Raw genomic sequence first — 17,962 nt, forward strand, 5'->3', positions numbered from 1 at the left:
ACGCATCAGAAAACAGATCCGAAAAGGAATAAAAAATGTTATAGATGCGGCGGCGAAGGTCATTTTATTGCTGAGTGCAAAGAAAAAGAGAAAAGTAAAGAAGGCAAAGAGAGAAACGCTGAAATGAAGCGATCGGTAGCCATATTTGCGAATGTGCAGAAAAGCGACAATTTGACAAGATCGACGTGGTGTCTGGATAGTGGCGCCACTGCTCACATTTATTGTGATAGGTCATGGTTCGTAGATATTAGACAGCACAAAGAGAAAATATTGCTTGCAGGAGAAAATTTCATATTTGCCGACGGCGTTGGTAGTGTGTGTATTAGTGTAGGAAATTTTTATCTTGAACTGCTAAATGTTTTGTATGTCAAAAGCTGTCGAAAAAGGATACAAAGTTATTTTTGATAGAGACAGAGCAATAATAAAAGACAAAGAAAATGTGAATATACTACTCACCATTGACGTAAAAATGAAGCAGTGCATGTACTCAAATTCAAGCAGCAGTGATGGAAATTATTATCGATTTGGCCACTTAAATCTGACCAGTATAAGGTAAATGTCAAGTGATGAGATTTTTTTTTTTTTTGTTTCTATTTTTATTTACGATCTATCACTTCGATTATAAGTAAATTGTGTGGTGTGAATATTTTCATGTGGTTTTTGTAGGTATTGGCACTGGTATTTTAAACGTTCTCACCACTCTTTAGGCGGCCTAAAAGGCAGATCGAGTGGATGGTGTCTTTTATGGCGTCGGGGATGCAAGTTGTTGTCGAAAAGGTGTTTTGCAAGGTGATTGCAGTGGTTGTCCAGTCGGTCCCCGTGCTTCAGGCTTATTCGTTTCACTTCTTCGGTGACGGATGGGATTTTGAGGTCATTGTGTATTACACTAGGGGACCTTAACCAGCCTGCGCAGAGTTTTATTTTAAAATCTTTACAGGATTTCAATGTTGGAATTTGAGGCCGTGTCCCACAGCTGAATCCCATATGTCCAGATTGGCTTCAGAATGACCTTGTACAAAAGAACTTTGTTTCTCAAGTTAAGCTGCGACCTGTACCCAAGTAGCCAGTTCATCTGCCGGAGTTTCAAGCTGATATGCTTTTTTTTGGATTTTATGTGGGCTGACCACGTCAATCTCCTGTCTAGGGTTAGGCCAAGATATTTTACTGTGTTTTCCGTTGGTGGTGCCGTTTAGGATAACAGGAAAGCAGGTTTTTCGTCTTGTGGCGAATGTTATGTGTGTGGACTTGGCTTCATGGACCACAATATTCCATCTTTGGAGCCATGGTTCGACGCTTGACAGCTGTGCTTGCAGGATGACGGAGGCTTCAGCATGCTCCGTTGACGACATAGGTGGCGATGAGCAGATCATCTCTGTCGATAACTGGAAGGTAAGCGGTGTACAGGGTGTATAGGACTGGGCCCAACACACATCCTTGCGGGATACCGGCATTGATTTGGTATATTTCGGATTCGGCCCATTTGCTTCTCACTTATTATGGATGCCACACTCGGTCAAAGGCCTGTTTTATATCGAGAAAGGCCACTGAACAGTATTTTTTAGTTTCAAAGAACTTTATAATTGATTGTATTATCCCGTGACACTGTTCTGGGGTTCCATGCTCGCTCCTAAACCCAAATTGATGATCAGGTATCAAGTTTCCGACTTCCAGCAGTGGCAATACTCTAACCAACTAAAAATAATCTTTCGAATACTTTCGACAGTATTGCTAACAAGCTGATGGAAGGGTAGGAGGCAGGATCTTGTTCAGGCTTCCCAGGTTTATGTATCATTATAATTTCCGCACACTTCTATTGTGAAGGAAAGTGGTGGAGCCTAATGATGGAATTGTAGATGGCCGTAATGAATTCAAGCGCGCGTGGAGGAAGGAGCTTGATGGTGGCTGCGTCGATGCCGTCGTAGCCAGGACTTTTAGCTGTTTTTAAACTTGACACTACATTCTCAACTTCTTCTGCTAGTATGGGTCGTATCGGCAAGTCCATTTGGCAAGGTGCATCTAAAACAGCTGTGTGGCTGTTACATCCGAGGCAGAACATATTTTGAAGGATGTGAAAATTCTCTTCAGATGGAGTGCAAAAGTCTGGGCTCTCTCCTCGTTGGAACGACACCAGGAGCCAGATGCGTTGAGAATAGGTGCAATCCAAAGTATAAAGTGTCTCGTTACGCAATTCCAGTAGGACAGTCTTTAAGTCTTTGCATGCACGGTTAAGCGTGCATTGTCGCGAGGATTACGACTAAGCTGCCATATTCTGCGAAGACGACGCTTAGTTCTCAGTTCCTCGGTGACTTGCTCTGAGTGCAGATAACGGTCTCTCCGCGGTCTCTGGGTGTGAGCTGACCTGGTAGAGTACGAAGGAGTGCAAGAGAGTGCAGCGTCATGTATTCTACGTGTAAGAGTTTCAACAGCTTCCTCGATATCCTTACCAGAGTGTAGATTGATGGTGGGATCCAATGTCTCCTCCAGTCTTGCCTCTCAACATTAATACGAAACACTACCGCACAGTGATCAGATAGTATATCAAAGTCATTCTCTACTTGAACTTGATTTGAGTTCACACCATGGGTAATCGCAAGGTCGAGAAGGTCGGGACCTTCCGAATATCCGTGGGCCAGTAGGTGGGATGTCCGGACGAAAGAGTGGTGAAATGCTTAGCTTGGATGCAGGATAGCAGTGCTGTTCCCTTTTGGGTTGCATAGCCCTGAGCCCAACCAGGTGTTTTTGTAATTGAAGTCACCCCCAGTTACAAACCTGTGCCCGAGGTCATTAAAAACTTGGCTAAACATTTGTGCTGTTACTTGGTGTCCGGGTGGTACATAGGCCGTTGGAAGTGTCAATCTTCCAGTTGGCGTGTCGATTGATGTCACGGCTGCTTGAAACCAGGGCTCCAGGACAGGATTGCGCTCAGCAAATTGAATCCCTGATTTCTATCGGTGATCTATCGGTGAAATGAGATTCAGAGATGAGCATAATGTCTACATTGTTCCTCTTAAGGTACATATCTCTCTCTACAACCTCTGGCCTACTTTTGCATAGGTCGTTCGCATAATGTCTACATTGTTCCTCTTAAGGTACATATCTCTCTACAACCTCTGGCCTACTTTTGCATAGGTCGTTCGCATGCCATAGGACCAGCTTTAGACCTATTTGCATAATGAGGACAGGATAGTGCCCATCATCTGAGCGAATTGTGTTTGCATTTATTGCATCATGGCCTGTATTTGGGCGATCAGAGGTTGATCTGGTGCGTGATTCAGTTCGCTAGAATTTAGGTTGGGGTGGAAACGACCTTCTGCTACATTGGCGTAGCTAGCGTCATTCCTTACTATTGGAGGAGTTTTAATGGGCAATGTTTTTGTGAAGGTGGGTGTAACATCCTTCCTGGTTGACATAAGCCTGGGTTTATCATGATCCCGTTTTTGCGCAGTGGCTTTGTAAACTCTGCATCTTATAAAAATTGGTGGCGGCTTATGTGCGGGAGGGACAACTGGCTCCTGATTCGTTGGAGCGTCTGCTTGATCCATTTCGTTGTCTGCTGTCGCAAGAAGAGCGAAACTATTCGTAGAGTTTACCCCATTTGTTTTTGGGTTACCCTGGGCTGCTGGGAGTTTGCCAATGTTTTGGTGGTTCGCAATGAGTTTATTCATTTCTGAGTCGTCAGTCTCGATAGAGAGATTGTTGATGAGGATTGTCCGTGCTCCCTGGAAACTTTTTTTTTTTTAACAGAGGTGAACGCTTTTTTCGTTTGGGTGTCAATCGCTTGGAACTTTTTTGCCATGTCACGCTGGCAAGTGCGCTTCCGTAGACCCCGTCTCCATCGTTCATCTCGCCAGATGGCGGGACACCTCACAACGCTCGGCCGATGGACGCTTTTTAAGACGAAAATGTAGTATAATATAAATAAGCAAATTTTCTTTTTCTATTTTATTTTTTTTTTTTTCGGATAAAATTTACGATTGACATATAACAGTGTTGGCTAACGACTGAAGTGGTGAGATGGTGCATGGTTTAACATCAATCAATACAAATTTTGAAATAAAAGATGACCTGTGTGAAACTTGCGCAAAAAGTAAAATTAGTGTAAAGCCATTTTCAAAAGCATCTGAAAACCGTGCGGTTCAACTATTGAGTTTGATCCACACTGACGTTTGTGGATAAATAAGCAGACCGTCTGCCGGACGATTACTCACGTTACACAGTTGTGTATTTTTTCAAGTCTCGCGACCAAATATTAAGCGCGTTTAAGGACTTTGTTGTGTCTGCCGAGAGACAATGCGGCAAAAAGGTAAAAACGATTCGTAGCGATTACGGGCGCGAGTATGTTAGTCATGAAATTGAAAATTTCTTGTCGGAATACGGAATTAAAAGACAACTGACAGTACTCCGCAGCAAAACGGAGTTGCTGAGCGAGCAAATCGCACACTGGTAGAGATGGCCAGAAGTATGCTAGTACACTCGGGCGTAGATGAAACACTATGGGGTGAGGCAGTAAGAACTGCAGCATACTTACGCAACAGGTCAGAAACCAAGATATTGACTAACAAAACACCATTTGAGGTTTGGACTGGAAATAAACCGTCTGTGTCGCATTTGAAGGTCTTCGGCTCAAAAGCAAATGTCTTAAATAAGGGGCACAGAAAAAAGTTTGGCCCGAAGGGAATCGAATGGCAGCAAAAGCATATCGCCTATTTTGTCTAGAGTCGAAGAAAGTTATCGAAAGCAGAGAAGTTTTTTTTATAGAAAGTAACTTAGGTGGATCTGCAAGCGACAAAAAGGAAACAGTGCTGTTTGATGATTGTTTAACAGTTAATCAGCAGGCTGAGGCTGAGAATGTCCTGCAGACACAGGCAGAGAGTGAAAATGGAGGACAACATACTGAAAAGGAAGATACTGACGAATATGAGAGTGCAGTAAGTGATGATGCAGAGCCGCCCGTAAACTGTGAAGGTCGTGGTCCAATACGCTGAAGGCAGAGAAAATCGTCATTCCTGAAAATGTTAGAGACGCAAATGAATCAGAAATAAGTAAAGAATGGTCAGCATCGATTCAGAAATAGATAAAGGCGCTTGAAGCCAATAAGACATGGGAGCTTGTAGATTTGCCAGCGAATAAGAAAGCTATAGGCTGCAAATGGGTTTTTGGCATAAAAGCTGACAAGGAAGGCTATGTAGAGCGCTTTAAGTCAAGATTAGTGGCAAAAGGGTGTGCGCAGCTATATGGTGTTGATTTCTTTGAGACGTTCTCTCCAGTTGTGAGATATTCGTCTGTACGAGCATAAGTTGTTTGTGCATCAGATGGACGTGTCTACTGCCTACATGAATAGTGAACTTTCAGAGAAAGCTTATATGAAACAGCCGGACGGATTTGTAAGCGATGAATTCCCTGATAAAGTCTTAAAGCTAAAAAAATCTCTCTATGGGCTAAAGCAAAGCGGTAGAGAGTGGAACAGTAGACTGGACGCAGTCTTGAGAAAACTGTGTTTTACTCCATGTGTCAGCGAGCCCTTTGTATGTATACGCAATGGGCAAGGTAAAATTAATATAATTGCAGTTTACGTTGATGATCTTTTACTTGCCAGCTCAAATAAAAACGCATTGTTAAAAATCAAAGCGTCCATTGCCAGTGAATTTGACGTTGTTGATGGCGGCCAGCTCAATCATTTCTTGGGCACAGAAATTGAGCGCGAAGGGGAGACTGGCAGCTACAAATGCAAATGATACATACCTGGGTCATGTCAACGTGTAGGCCTGTAGCGAAACTGGCGAAACGAAATGCCAGCCCTCACAAAGGGCATGAATAAAAGGCACGGCTAATATGAAACTTCACTATCAGGACGCTGGCAAACAGATCTATGGATACGTTGACGCAGACTGGGCGAACGATGCTGCAGATCGTAAATCGTATAGTGGTTATGTCTTTATTGGTGCAGGCTGCGCGATTTCGTGGGGATCGAAGAAACAAGGTCTGGTGGCGTTAAGCAGTACTGAAGCCGAATATATTTCCTTATCTACCGCAGCAAGGGAAGCAACCTATCTTAAAAAATTGTTGCATTAAATGGGATTTATAGAAACTAAGCCTATTTTATTGTATTGCGATAATCAAAGCGCACAGTGCTTAGCTAAGAATCCTATTTTACATAAACGTAGTAAGCACATCCACATAAAGTTCCACCATGTACGAGAGCTATATTCTAAGAGCGAAATCGATGTTTAATATATATGTACTAATGATATGGTTGCCGATGTACTAACTAAAAATTTGCAAAAGAACAAACATGTGAAATGTATTAATGAAGTGAATTGTTATTAATAAGATTTCAAGTATATAATTGTTGAGAAGGAGTATTGAAATATGCAAAAGTTTTCGGCAACAACTTATATTTGAATCCTGGTCTTACTTAAGTCTTTTGTTTTGCTTTGTGCAAATTCTTATTCTTAAGTATACCACTGCCTGTCGCTTACGATCCATCGAACAATGTAGACGCCCAATTGCGTAATACCATTGAATCCGCTACAGTTTCCTTATTAGTTCCACGATAAAAAATCATATACCCAACAGTATTGATACAAATATGCCAGAAAATCAATATATGAAATTTTCTTTCTCAATTATGACTAGTTTTTTTTTTAAAGATTATTGAATCTTATTCCTTTTCTATTTTCATAAAATAATTAGCTTCCTTCTTCTCTTATTATATATCAATTTGATTTTTTCTCAGAAACTAGTCATAATTTGGTAAGAATATGTCCTATTTCGATGTTCAGGCATATTTGGATCAATATAATTGGCGAATAGGAAAATTGGGGATTTTCATTATATATATTTTAATTAAAAAGAAAAAGGGGAAAAAAAGTTAAATTGATAAATATGAAAAAACGAAGGAAGCTTATTATTTTATGAAAAAGGAGAAGGATTAAAATTCCATTTTCTCTCAAAAGTTAGTCTAATAGGGTAAGAAAATGTCCAATTTCGATTTTCAGGCATGTTTGTATGAATATGACCGCGAAAAATCAAAAAGGGGCATTTCACTATATATTTTTGTTACAAAGAATAGAGAAAATAAAATTAGTCAAATTTGGGTAGGCAAATTTCCTATTTCGATTTTCAGGCATATTTGTATCAATATGAACGGCGAAAAAGAAAAAAGGGGAATTTCCCTATACAAATTTTGATTAAAAAGAATAAAGGAACAAAGAAAAATAAAATTGATATATAATAAGAGAAGAAGGAAGCTAAATATGTTTTGAAAATGGAGAATGATTAAAATTCAATTACCTCAAAAAACCAATCATAATGTGGTAAGAAAATTTCCTATTCTTCACCGGACCTGAGTCCTAACCAAACAAGGAGGAACGCGACTGCGAGGCACACTTTCAGGCCAATTTTTAACGTTTTTCGACTGGCGACTATTCAGTTCGTTTACCGCTCCGACTAGGCATGTATCAGCTGGGTGACTCCTATTAACAGGCGCTTCGTCGATTCCTGAACTTGGAAAGACAACTAGACCACAATCCAGTTTTGTAAACCCAGTATGCGGCCATCATCAAGGAATATCTTGACTTGGGTCATATGTCACTTGTTACCATAGCTGCACTGGGCCAATGCAAGTACTACCTGCCACATCACTGCGTGCTGAAGGAGGATAGCACTACAACCAAGCTAAGGGTCGTGTTTGATGGCTCGGCAGCTACTACCTCTGGACACTCGCTGAATGATGGCAGGTCCTACCATCCAACCGAAGCTGTTTTCGATACTGTTGCGGTTTCGTACATTTGCAGTCGCCCTGACAGGCGACTTATGCAAAATGTATCGATGCGTACGTGTCGAACCCGCAGACAGTTATTTTCAATGTATCCTGTGGCGTGAGTCTCAGCATCAGAAGATACAGACTTGCAAATTAGTCACCGTCACCTACGGCACAAAACCAGCATCGTTTCTCTCAGTGCGAGCTATGCACCAACTTGCCATATATGAGCAGAAAACAGTCCCTATTAGCTCTGACACTGTTAAAAGAGACTTCTACGTGGATGATCTCATTTCTGGTGGTAGCTGTGTTCAAGAAGCAGTTGAGATGGAAGCAAACGTCTGGACTACTCGCTAAGGGAACTTTAAGCTGCGAAAATGGTGTTCTAACGACACAACTGTACTCCAAAATATACCGGAAGAGGATAGAGAATCGCGGCTTAAGTTTGACGATGGCAGTGACATCACGAAAAGGTTGGGCCTCGTTTGGGATCCCGCTTCAGACTGTTTCCTTTTCTCCTTCTCTCCACTGAAGCTGCCCTCCAGACTGACAAAATGTTCAATACTATCCGCAATTGCTCGCTTTTACGACCCCCTTGGTCTTGTTGGTCCCGTAATAACAAAATATAAAATCTTTATGCAGGATCTCTGGAGAGAATAACTGGATTGGGATGAGAGCCTGCCCAAACACTTAAGCACCGCCTGGGTCAACTTCTGCGCTGATTTTGAGAACACTCAGCAATTCCAGTATCCCCGTCGCGCACTCTCATCAAACAGTACAGTGGAGATTCACGGATTTTGTGATGCCAGCCTGAACGCTTATGGAGCATGCGTCTATACAGTCTCAAAGTGCCTTGCAACACCAGCGTACATCTCTTATGCTCCAAATCGCGTGTCGAGCCCGTGAAAACCATCTCTGTACCAAAGCTGGAACTCTGCGGAGCTGCATTGCTGGCTCAACTTCTCAGCGAAATATACCAAATGAAAGTGTTCGACTGTCGGTATTACTGTTGGTCAGACTCTGCCGTGACTTTGGCTTGGATTTGCAATGATGCTTCGAAATTCAATGTTTTCGTTGCCAATCGAGTCGCAGCCATCCAATAGCTCACCACTGGTGTGGAATGGCATCATATTCCCACTGAATTAAACCCGGCGGATATAATTTCACGAGGGGCGCTGCCTAGTGAGCTCTCCCGGTCTCCATTATGGGCCCATGGTCCGAGCTTTCTCAGTAAGGGAAAGGAAGAATGGACTGCCTCCTGTGTGCCTGTCGAATCCTTACCAGAACTTTGACAGAAAGTATTCCTCGGAACTGCTGCGCAACTTGATCTCTCGATTGGCTGCAAGTTCATTAATTCGTTCGCCTAGCTTCAACGGGTCTTTGCTGAAGGCATGTCATGCTGAAGGCATGTCAAACCATCTAGCTCAATGGCCTCTCTTGCACCATTCCTTGACAACTTTGGCCTACTCCGGATCGGTGGACGGCTGAAAACTCGTCGTTGGACTCCTCAGCGCGACATCCGATTATATTGCCCCGTCAGCATCCTGTGACGCGAGCAATCATAGTTCACTTTCATAAACGGAACTTATATGCTGGACCTCGCGCCTTATTGTCTTCGATTCGGCTCCAGTACTGGCCCATTGGCGGTCATAAAACAGTCTCCAGTCAAATGCATAATCTGTTTTCGTGCTAAGCCACGATTGGCAGAGCATATAATGGGAGACCTACCAGCTGATCGTCTTGACACATCGTATCCCTTTTTGGTCACTGGCGTTGATTACTGTAGACCATTTTACTACAAGAGCGAAGTGCGCAACAGGCCACCAGTGAAATGCTTTATCAGTCTGTTCATATGCTTCGCTTCAAAGGCGGTGCACTTAAAGCTTGTAAGCATTTGTCCACAACATCGTTTCTAAACGCCCTAAAACGGTTCATTCTGACACGCTCTCGACCTTCAAGGATCTGGTCTTACAATGCGACAAGCTTCGTAAGTGTCAAGAATGAACTAGCAGATCTGAGCCTGTTCCTGAGTGACGAGCATGTCAAGACTATTCACGAGTTTTGCCTATCCGACTCAATTGAATGGCTGATCATCCCTCCTCGCTCTCCGCACTTTGGCGGACTATGGGAAGCCGCTGTGAAGACTGCTAAGCGCCACTTTTGTCGATCTGTTGGCCCTTATATTTTGGATTTCGAATCGCTGCGCACGCTCGTGCACACACGAGCAATTATTAATTCTCGACCATTACTTCCACTTTCAGAGCATCCAGGTAATCTTGACGAGCCCGATCAAAGGCAGCTTAACGTCAATCGGCTTAACTATTTTCAGCGCGACTTATATCTCCAACAAGTATTCTGGTCCCGTTACCGCGAAGAATATTTAACGCTTCTTCAACAGCGCTCCAAATGGCGCACTCCTCAGCCTGGACTCTTCATTATTGTAAGGGATGAGAATCTACCGTCGCTGAAGTGTCCACTAGCTAGAGTGCGAGAGCTGATCTCTGGATCTGATGGGGTATCCAGAGTTGCTGTGCTTCAAACTGGGACTGGAGTCATACGCAGAGCTGTACGAAAGCTGTGTTTGTTGCCCAAACAGGATGATGTTGAAAGTTCTTGCCTTCCAACGGGGGGAGAATGTTCGGTCAAGTAACAGCAGAGTCAACACCGACGGCTGCGGGCAGCAGCCAACAGCAGAAGATAACAAACATAATTACAGCCTAAGAGCAAATAGTTCTTGCGCGCCCTTTGTAAGCTGCTGCCCACTCTCTTCGTTGGCCCGTTGCTGTCTGCATTGCTTCGCTTTGCATTGGAGTTTCGTTTCGTTCGCTATCATAATTGGGTAAGAAAATGTTCTATATCGATTTTCAGGCACATTTGGATCAATATAAAGGGCGAAAAAAGGGGCTTTTCACTAAAATATTTTGATTAAAAAGAAAAAAGGAAATCAGAAAAAATAAATTAATATATACTACAAGAAAAAAGAAGCTAATTATATTATGAAAAATATGAAGGAAAAAAGAAAAAAGGTCTTGTCACAAAATTTTTTTTTTCATTAAAAGGGAATAAGGACAAAAGAAAAAATTAAGTTAGGAGAAGGAAGGTTATTATATTATGAAACGAGAAAGGACTCCGAAGATTTGATTTTCCATACAACAACTTAATTTTGGACCGATCGTTCCTATGGCAGCTATATGATAGAGTAGTCCGATGTAGATAAGATATTGCAAAAATGAAGGGAGCATTGTAAAACAAATTAATGCCGAGTTTGGTCAAGATATCAAGAAAAGCAAAAATGTTTCCATATAACAATTTATTTCTCGACCTATATATATGATAAAGTGGTCCGATGTTGATAGGATTTTGCATATATATGAGGAGTACAGTAAAACTAATAAATGCCGTTTGGTCAAGATATCTTGAAAAAGAAAAACATTTTCCATACAACAACTTAATTCTCGACCGGTCATTTCTATAGCAGCTATATGATATAGTTGTAAAACTAATTAAAGCCGAGTTTGGTCAAGATAACAAGAAAAACAAAAACGTTTCCATATAATAACTTAATTCTCGACCTATATATATGATAAAGAGGTCCCATGTTGATAGGATTTTGCATATATATGAGGAGTACAGTAAAACTAATAAATGCCGTTTGATCAAGATATCTTGAAAAAGAAAAGCATTTTCCATACAACAACTTAATTCTCGACTGGTCGTTCCTATGTCCTATACGATATAGTAGTCCGATGTAAATAAGATTTTGCATAAATGAAAGGAGAATAGTAAATCCAATAAATGCCGAGTTTGGTCAAGATAGCTTGAAAAACAAACAATTTTCCAAACAACAACTTAATTTTCGACCGATCGTCCAGATGTTGTTAGGATTTTGCACATATATGGGGAGCATAGTATACCTAATAAATGCCAAGTTTGGTCAAGATATCTAAATAAACAAAAAGTTTTTCATACAAGAACCTACTTTTCTACCGATCGTTCCTATGGCAGCTATATGATATAGTGGTCCGATCCAGCTGGCTCCGACATGTGTACTGCGTGCAACAGAAGGAGGCATTTCTGCAAAGTTTTATAAAGATAGATTTATAACTGAGAGACAAGTTTGCTTAGAAACAGACAGACGGACAAACGGACATGGCTATATCGACTCGGCTGTTGATACTGATCAAAACAATATATACTTTATCGGGTAAGAGATGTCTGCTCCTAGACAAAATTATAAAACCCTCTGATTTAAATCAATTATCTCTAAAAAAAATAGTCATTATTGGGTAAGAAATTGTCCAATTTCAATTTTCAGCCATAATTGGATCAATATAAAGGGCGTAAAAGAAAATTTGAGTTTTTCACTATATATATTTTGATTAAAAGGAAAAAAGGATAAATAAAATTAAATTGATGTATATTAAGAAGGATTAAAATTCAATTATCTCTAAAAAACTATTCATAGTTTGGCAAGAAATTGTCCTTTATCTATTTTCAGGGGTTTTCACTATATATATTTTGATTAAAAGGAAAAAGAAAAAATTAGATTGATATATATTAAAAGAAGAAGGAAGCTAACTATTTTGTGAAAAAAGAGAAGGCTTAAAATTAAATTATCTCTAAAAAACTACTCATAATTGCGTAGGAATATTTCCTTTTTCAATTTTCAGGGATATTAGGATAAACATAAAGGGCGTAAAAGAAAAAATTAAATAAATACCTGTTAAGAAAAGACGGAGGCTAATTATTTTATGAAAAAATAGAAGGATTAAAATTCAATTCGCTCTCACAAAATGCTCATAATTTGGTAGAAAAATGTTCTTTTCTGATTTTCAGGCATATTTGGAAAGGGCGCAAAAGAAACAAGTAAGTGGTTCTTGTCGGGAGCTCCCGACTAGGGGATACCCTGAACTCTCTTATTCCACCCCCAAATGCAACTAGCGCTACGCGCTCGTTTGCTTTAGTAGTAATAAAGATAAATTACCAAAAAAAAAACAAGCAAGAGGTTTTATATTAATATATATATTAAGAGAAGAAGGAAGCTAACTATTTTGTGAAAAAAGAGAAGGATTAAAATTCAATTATCTCTAAAAATGTAGTCAAATTTGGGTAAGTTAATTTCCTATTTCGATTTTCAGGCATATTTTTATCAATATAAAGGGAGAAAAAGAGAAAAAGGGTCTTTTCACTAAATTTATTTTGATTAAATGGGAATAAGGACAAAAGAAAAAATTAATTTAAGACAAGGAAGGTTATTATATTATGAAACGAGAAAGAAGGACTTTCTTCGGCACTCCGAAGATTTGAAGCCCTTGCAGACTAACCTTTTCATAATGCTCAAAGTGCTTTGCCCGTATCCAAGAAGCACAGGAAAAATAGTTAATGCCGAGTATGGTTCAGATATCTTGAAAAACAAAAAAATTTTCCATACAACATCTTAATTTTCGACCGATCGTTTCTATGGCAGCTATATGATATAGTAGTTCGATGTAAATCAGATTTTGCATAAATGAAGGGAGCATAGTAAAACTAACATTTGCCGAGTTTGGACAAGATATCTGGAAAAACAAACAAATTTTCCATACAACAGCTTAATTCTCGACCGATCGTTCCTATGGCAGCTATATGATAGAGTAGTCCGCTGTAGATAAGATATTGCAAAAATGGAGGGAGCATTGTATAACTAATTAATGCCGAGTTTGGTCAAGATATCAAGAAAAGCAAAAACGTTTCCATACAACAACTTAATTCTCGACCTATATATTTGATAAAGTGGTCCGATTTTGATAGGATTTTGCATATATATGAGGAGTACAGTAAAACTAATAAATGCCGTTTGGTCAAGATATCTTGAAAAAGAAAAATATTTTCCATACAACAACTTAATTCTCGACCGGTCGTTTCTATGGCAGCTATATGATATAGTAGATCGACGTAAATCAGATTTTGCATATATGAAGGGAGCATTGTAAAACTAATTAATGCCGAGTTTGGTCAAGATAACAAGAAAACCAAAAATGTTTCCATACAACAACTTAATTCTCGACCTATATATATGATAAAGTGGTCCGATGTTGACAGGATTTTGTATATATATGAGGAATACAGTAAAACTAATAAATGCCGTTTGGTCAAGATATCTTGAAAAAGAAAAACATTTTCCATACAACAACTTAATTCTGGACCGGACGTTCCTATGTCTGCTATACGATATAGTTGTCCGATGTAAAAAAGATTTTGCATAAATAGAATGAGAATAGTAAATCCAATAAATGCCGAGTTTGGTCAAGACACCTTGAAAAACAAACAATTTTCCAAACAACAGCTGGCTCCGACATGTGTACTGCGTGCAACAGAAGGAGGCATTTTTGCAAAGTTTTATAAAGATAGATTTGTAACTGAGAGACAAGTTTGCTTAGAAACAGACAGACGGACAAACGGACATGGCTATATCGACTCGGCTGTTGATACTGATCAAAACAATATATACTTTATCGCGTAAGAGATGTCTGCTCCTAGACAAAATTATAAAACCCTCTGATTTAAATCAATTATCTCTAAAAAAAAATAGTCATTATTGGGTAAGAAAATGTCCAATTTCGATTCTCAGCCATAATAGGATCAATATAAAGGGCGTAAAAGAAAATTTGAGTTTTTCACTATATATATTTTGATTAAAAGGAAAAAAGGATAAAATAAAATTAAATTGATGTATTATCCTATATCTATATTCAGGGGCTTTACTTTATATATTTTGATTAAAAGGAAAAAGAAAAAATTAGATTGATATATATTAAAAGAAGAAGGAAGCTAACTATTTTGTGAAGAAAGAGAAGGATTAAAATTCAATTATCTCTAAAAAAACTAGTCATAATTGGGTAGGAAAATTTCCTATTTCGATTTTCAGGCATATTTGGATAAATACAAAGGGCGTAAAAAAAAATGGGGATTTTCAATAAATATATGTTGATTAAAAGGAATAAAGGAAAAACAAAAAATAATAAAATTAATACCTGTTAAGAAAAGAAGGAAGCTAATTATTGTATGAAAAAATTAAAGGATTAAAATTTAATTCTCTCTCAAAAACTGCTCATAATTTGGTAGGAAAATGTCCCATTTTGATTTTCAGGCATATTTGGAAAGTGCGCAAAAGAAACAAGTAAGACCCCTGAACACTTTTATTCCAAGAAAAATAAAAAAAAAAAGTTCCTTTGGCAGGGTCGATCTCGTAACTGACCGCAATACTTGTTGCCGCCTCTAATAAACACCCACACCAATAACTGAGTGTTGATGAGAAAAAACGAATTAAAATAGCAGCACAGAAAACAATACAATCGCAATTGCAATGCTGTGGGTAGAATTCAAAAAAGACGCGCATGAATTTGTGTGTGTACATGTGTACAGAAATTCTTGGAATTTGTGCTTGCTGCCGCTGATAGGAGAAAAGTCAGAACACGTTTTTTTAAATCATTTCTGTGTTTCTTAACCGATCTTGATGAAATATTGTAAAGTACATCTTATTGTACTATAGAATATTCGTATATTATCAAGAAGTCATTTGCATTTAAATTGTCGCTTATATTTATGGGCAGCATAAATTGGTGTTTTTACTTGGTTTATAGCTTTGAGGTATTAGCGGGGAGGTGGCGATAGCTATAAAATGAAAGATACTTGATATATATATAATTAGATTTTTCTTTATTTACTGTGAGTTTGAATCTTATAAAAACCGCGCACAGCTCTAACGGTTAAATTAAATTAAAGACAAGGCGATATTTCACGACGAGTTCATTTATTGAAGAACAACTTAAGACTAACAGATAAGTGTGCATTGAGTTATAACGAAAGCTAATTTCGGGCATTTAAATGTTTACAATATTATAAAGGCTGGGAACGAAGTTACTCAGCGTTGGTTGGGAACGCAAATTTGCTGAACAGTGAGTTATTTCGATCAATGCTGATCGATGGGGGAGAAGCCCGGCTTAGCTGCTCTTTGTTTACAAGTGCAGCCTGTGAAAGTTTACATTATTGGAATGGGAAATTTTGTGTCTAGACTTATGTATAACGTGGACATCAGAATATATTATGTATAACGTAGACATAGAATATGTCACTTCCCTCTCCTTAAGAGGCGAGCCTGCGAGTCAAGGTGACACTGAAGGGTAAAGTTTTGGCAATGTTATTTGTGTCATCTCGATAATTGTGTCTCTTTATTCTTCTTCTTCTGGTTGAACCGATGGCGTTGTTTGGTTCTTGGGTTCGTGAATTTGTTTCTTGAATTTTTTATGGATTAACATTATGGGATTACAAGATACATATTTTAGATATAAGAATATAATTAAGAATATGATGGTTATGATTATGATGATTGCATATGTAAAGACATTATTTTGTGATACAATTTGATACTTGTTGCTTAAAATCATGTCATTTAATTGCATTTTGCATTGATTTATACTTATAATTTTATTGCCCTGAATATTAAGATCAACAATTTTGTTATACAGTTGTATTAGTTATGTTCCAAGTTACAATGGTATTTGGTTCAATGTATTTTATCATATCTTTGTTATTTATGCGTTCAAAGTTACAAATTGGTGTTGTGTGTGTAGTAAAATTTTTGTTATGCATTCGTCAATTACTGGTTTATTATCTCGATTATAAAAATAAGAGGTAGTACTAATGTAATCAAGTTGATAACCATTATGATCAGGATATGGGATAATTTTGATAGTGTTAGTGGATATGGATATAGTCAATTGGGATATGGGATATAATTAGTATGATATTATCTTGGTAGTTAATCCAAGTGGATGTTTTAATTAGTAGTATGTTTCGGTTATTGAGAGTTCTGCTAATAAAACTAATGGGATGTCCGTCTTGAGAGAGTACTGCTCCAAGAGCTACATTACTTGCGTCAAACGTAAAACGAATTTACTTTTAAAGTCGGGAATTTTTAGAATTGGGTCATTAGAAATTAGTTGTTTTATTTTTCAAAAGCTCTAATGTATTCAGGATTTTTAATGTCGATTTTTGAGTCTTTTCTAGGTACTGCTGTCATTGGTTAAGCTATGTCTGCAAAATTTGGAATGAACTTTCTGTAGTAACCGGTTAATCCAAGAAAACCTTTTATTTCTTTGGTTTTTGTGGGAATTGGATATTTCTGAATTGCTTCGATTTTATCAGGATTAGGTTTTATTCCATCCTTAGTTATGACATGTCCTAGGAATGAAGTTTCTTGTTTTAGAAACTCGCATTTATCAATTTGTATTTTGAGATTTGCTTCAGAAAGCTTCTCGAAAACTAATTGGAGTGATTGCAAATGTTCTTCTAAGGATGTTGAGAATACAATTATATCATCTAGATATACCAGACAATGTTTATTTAGTAACGGTCGTTAAACATTGTTCATGCAAGGTTGAAAGGTTGCGGGTGCATTTTTTAATCCAAATGGCATACGAAGATATTCATAGTGGCCATGTTTAGTAGAGAAAGCTGTTTTTTGAATGGAATCTGGATGCATTTCAAGTTGGTGGAATCCTTTTGCAAGGTCAATTGTAGTGAAATAATTGCATCTACCTAGTTTTCCTAAAATCTCGTCCATATTTGGTATTGGGTGCCTATCGCTTATGGTTACTTCATTTAATTTCCTGTAGTCAATTACGATTCTGAATTTTTGTTTACCTGAAGCATCTTGCTTTTTCGGTACGATCCATATAGGACTACAATAAGGAGAATTGCTAGGCCTTATGATACCTTGATTATGCATGTCTTGAATTTGATGTTCAACTTCCTGTTCATATGCTTGTGGATAACTGTATGGTTTTGTATGTAAGGCTGAATTGTGGGTAGTATTTATAATGTGTTTTTCTTGATTACTGAAACTAAGTTGGTCGCCTTCTTTATATTGTATGTGTTGATATTTTTTCAACAAACTGATTAAATTGATTCTTTCTTCTTCATTTAAATGATCTAATCGGTAAGGGCTTGAGCTTTGCAGATTCTTGGTTATCGGAAATTTCTCTAATTGGATTTTTAAACTGTTGATTAGTTTCAGGATTTGGTTGGGCTAAGAAGTGGCTCTGATTTGTGATTGGAATATCGTTGGTTAGTTTATACCTTCTATTGTATAAAGTAACAGTTTGGGTTTTATAATCTATAACGGCTTGTGCTTCTGAAAGCATTTTTTTACCAATTAAT

The 17,962-nt window shown here is 38.3% G+C and overlaps 1 long non-coding RNA gene across 1 annotated transcript; it reads right to left on the reverse strand.

The window, feature by feature from the left end:
* Nucleotides 1–17,328: 17,328 nt before the first annotated feature.
* LOC135426870 (uncharacterized) lies at nt 17,329–17,521 on the reverse strand. Its single transcript, XR_010435967.1, has 2 exons — nt 17,447–17,521; nt 17,329–17,388 (listed from the first exon to the last, which is right to left on the reverse strand). It is a non-coding gene; the product is annotated as an uncharacterized LOC135426870 (long non-coding RNA).
* Between the last annotated feature and the right edge of the window lie 441 nt (nt 17,522–17,962).

This window comes from Drosophila montana, unplaced genomic scaffold, assembly GCF_035044405.1.
Source record: "Drosophila montana isolate Dmon_TW-CO22-7 unplaced genomic scaffold, ASM3504440v1 contig_2093_1, whole genome shotgun sequence".
Classification (NCBI taxonomy): Eukaryota; Metazoa; Arthropoda; class Insecta; order Diptera; family Drosophilidae; genus Drosophila; species Drosophila montana.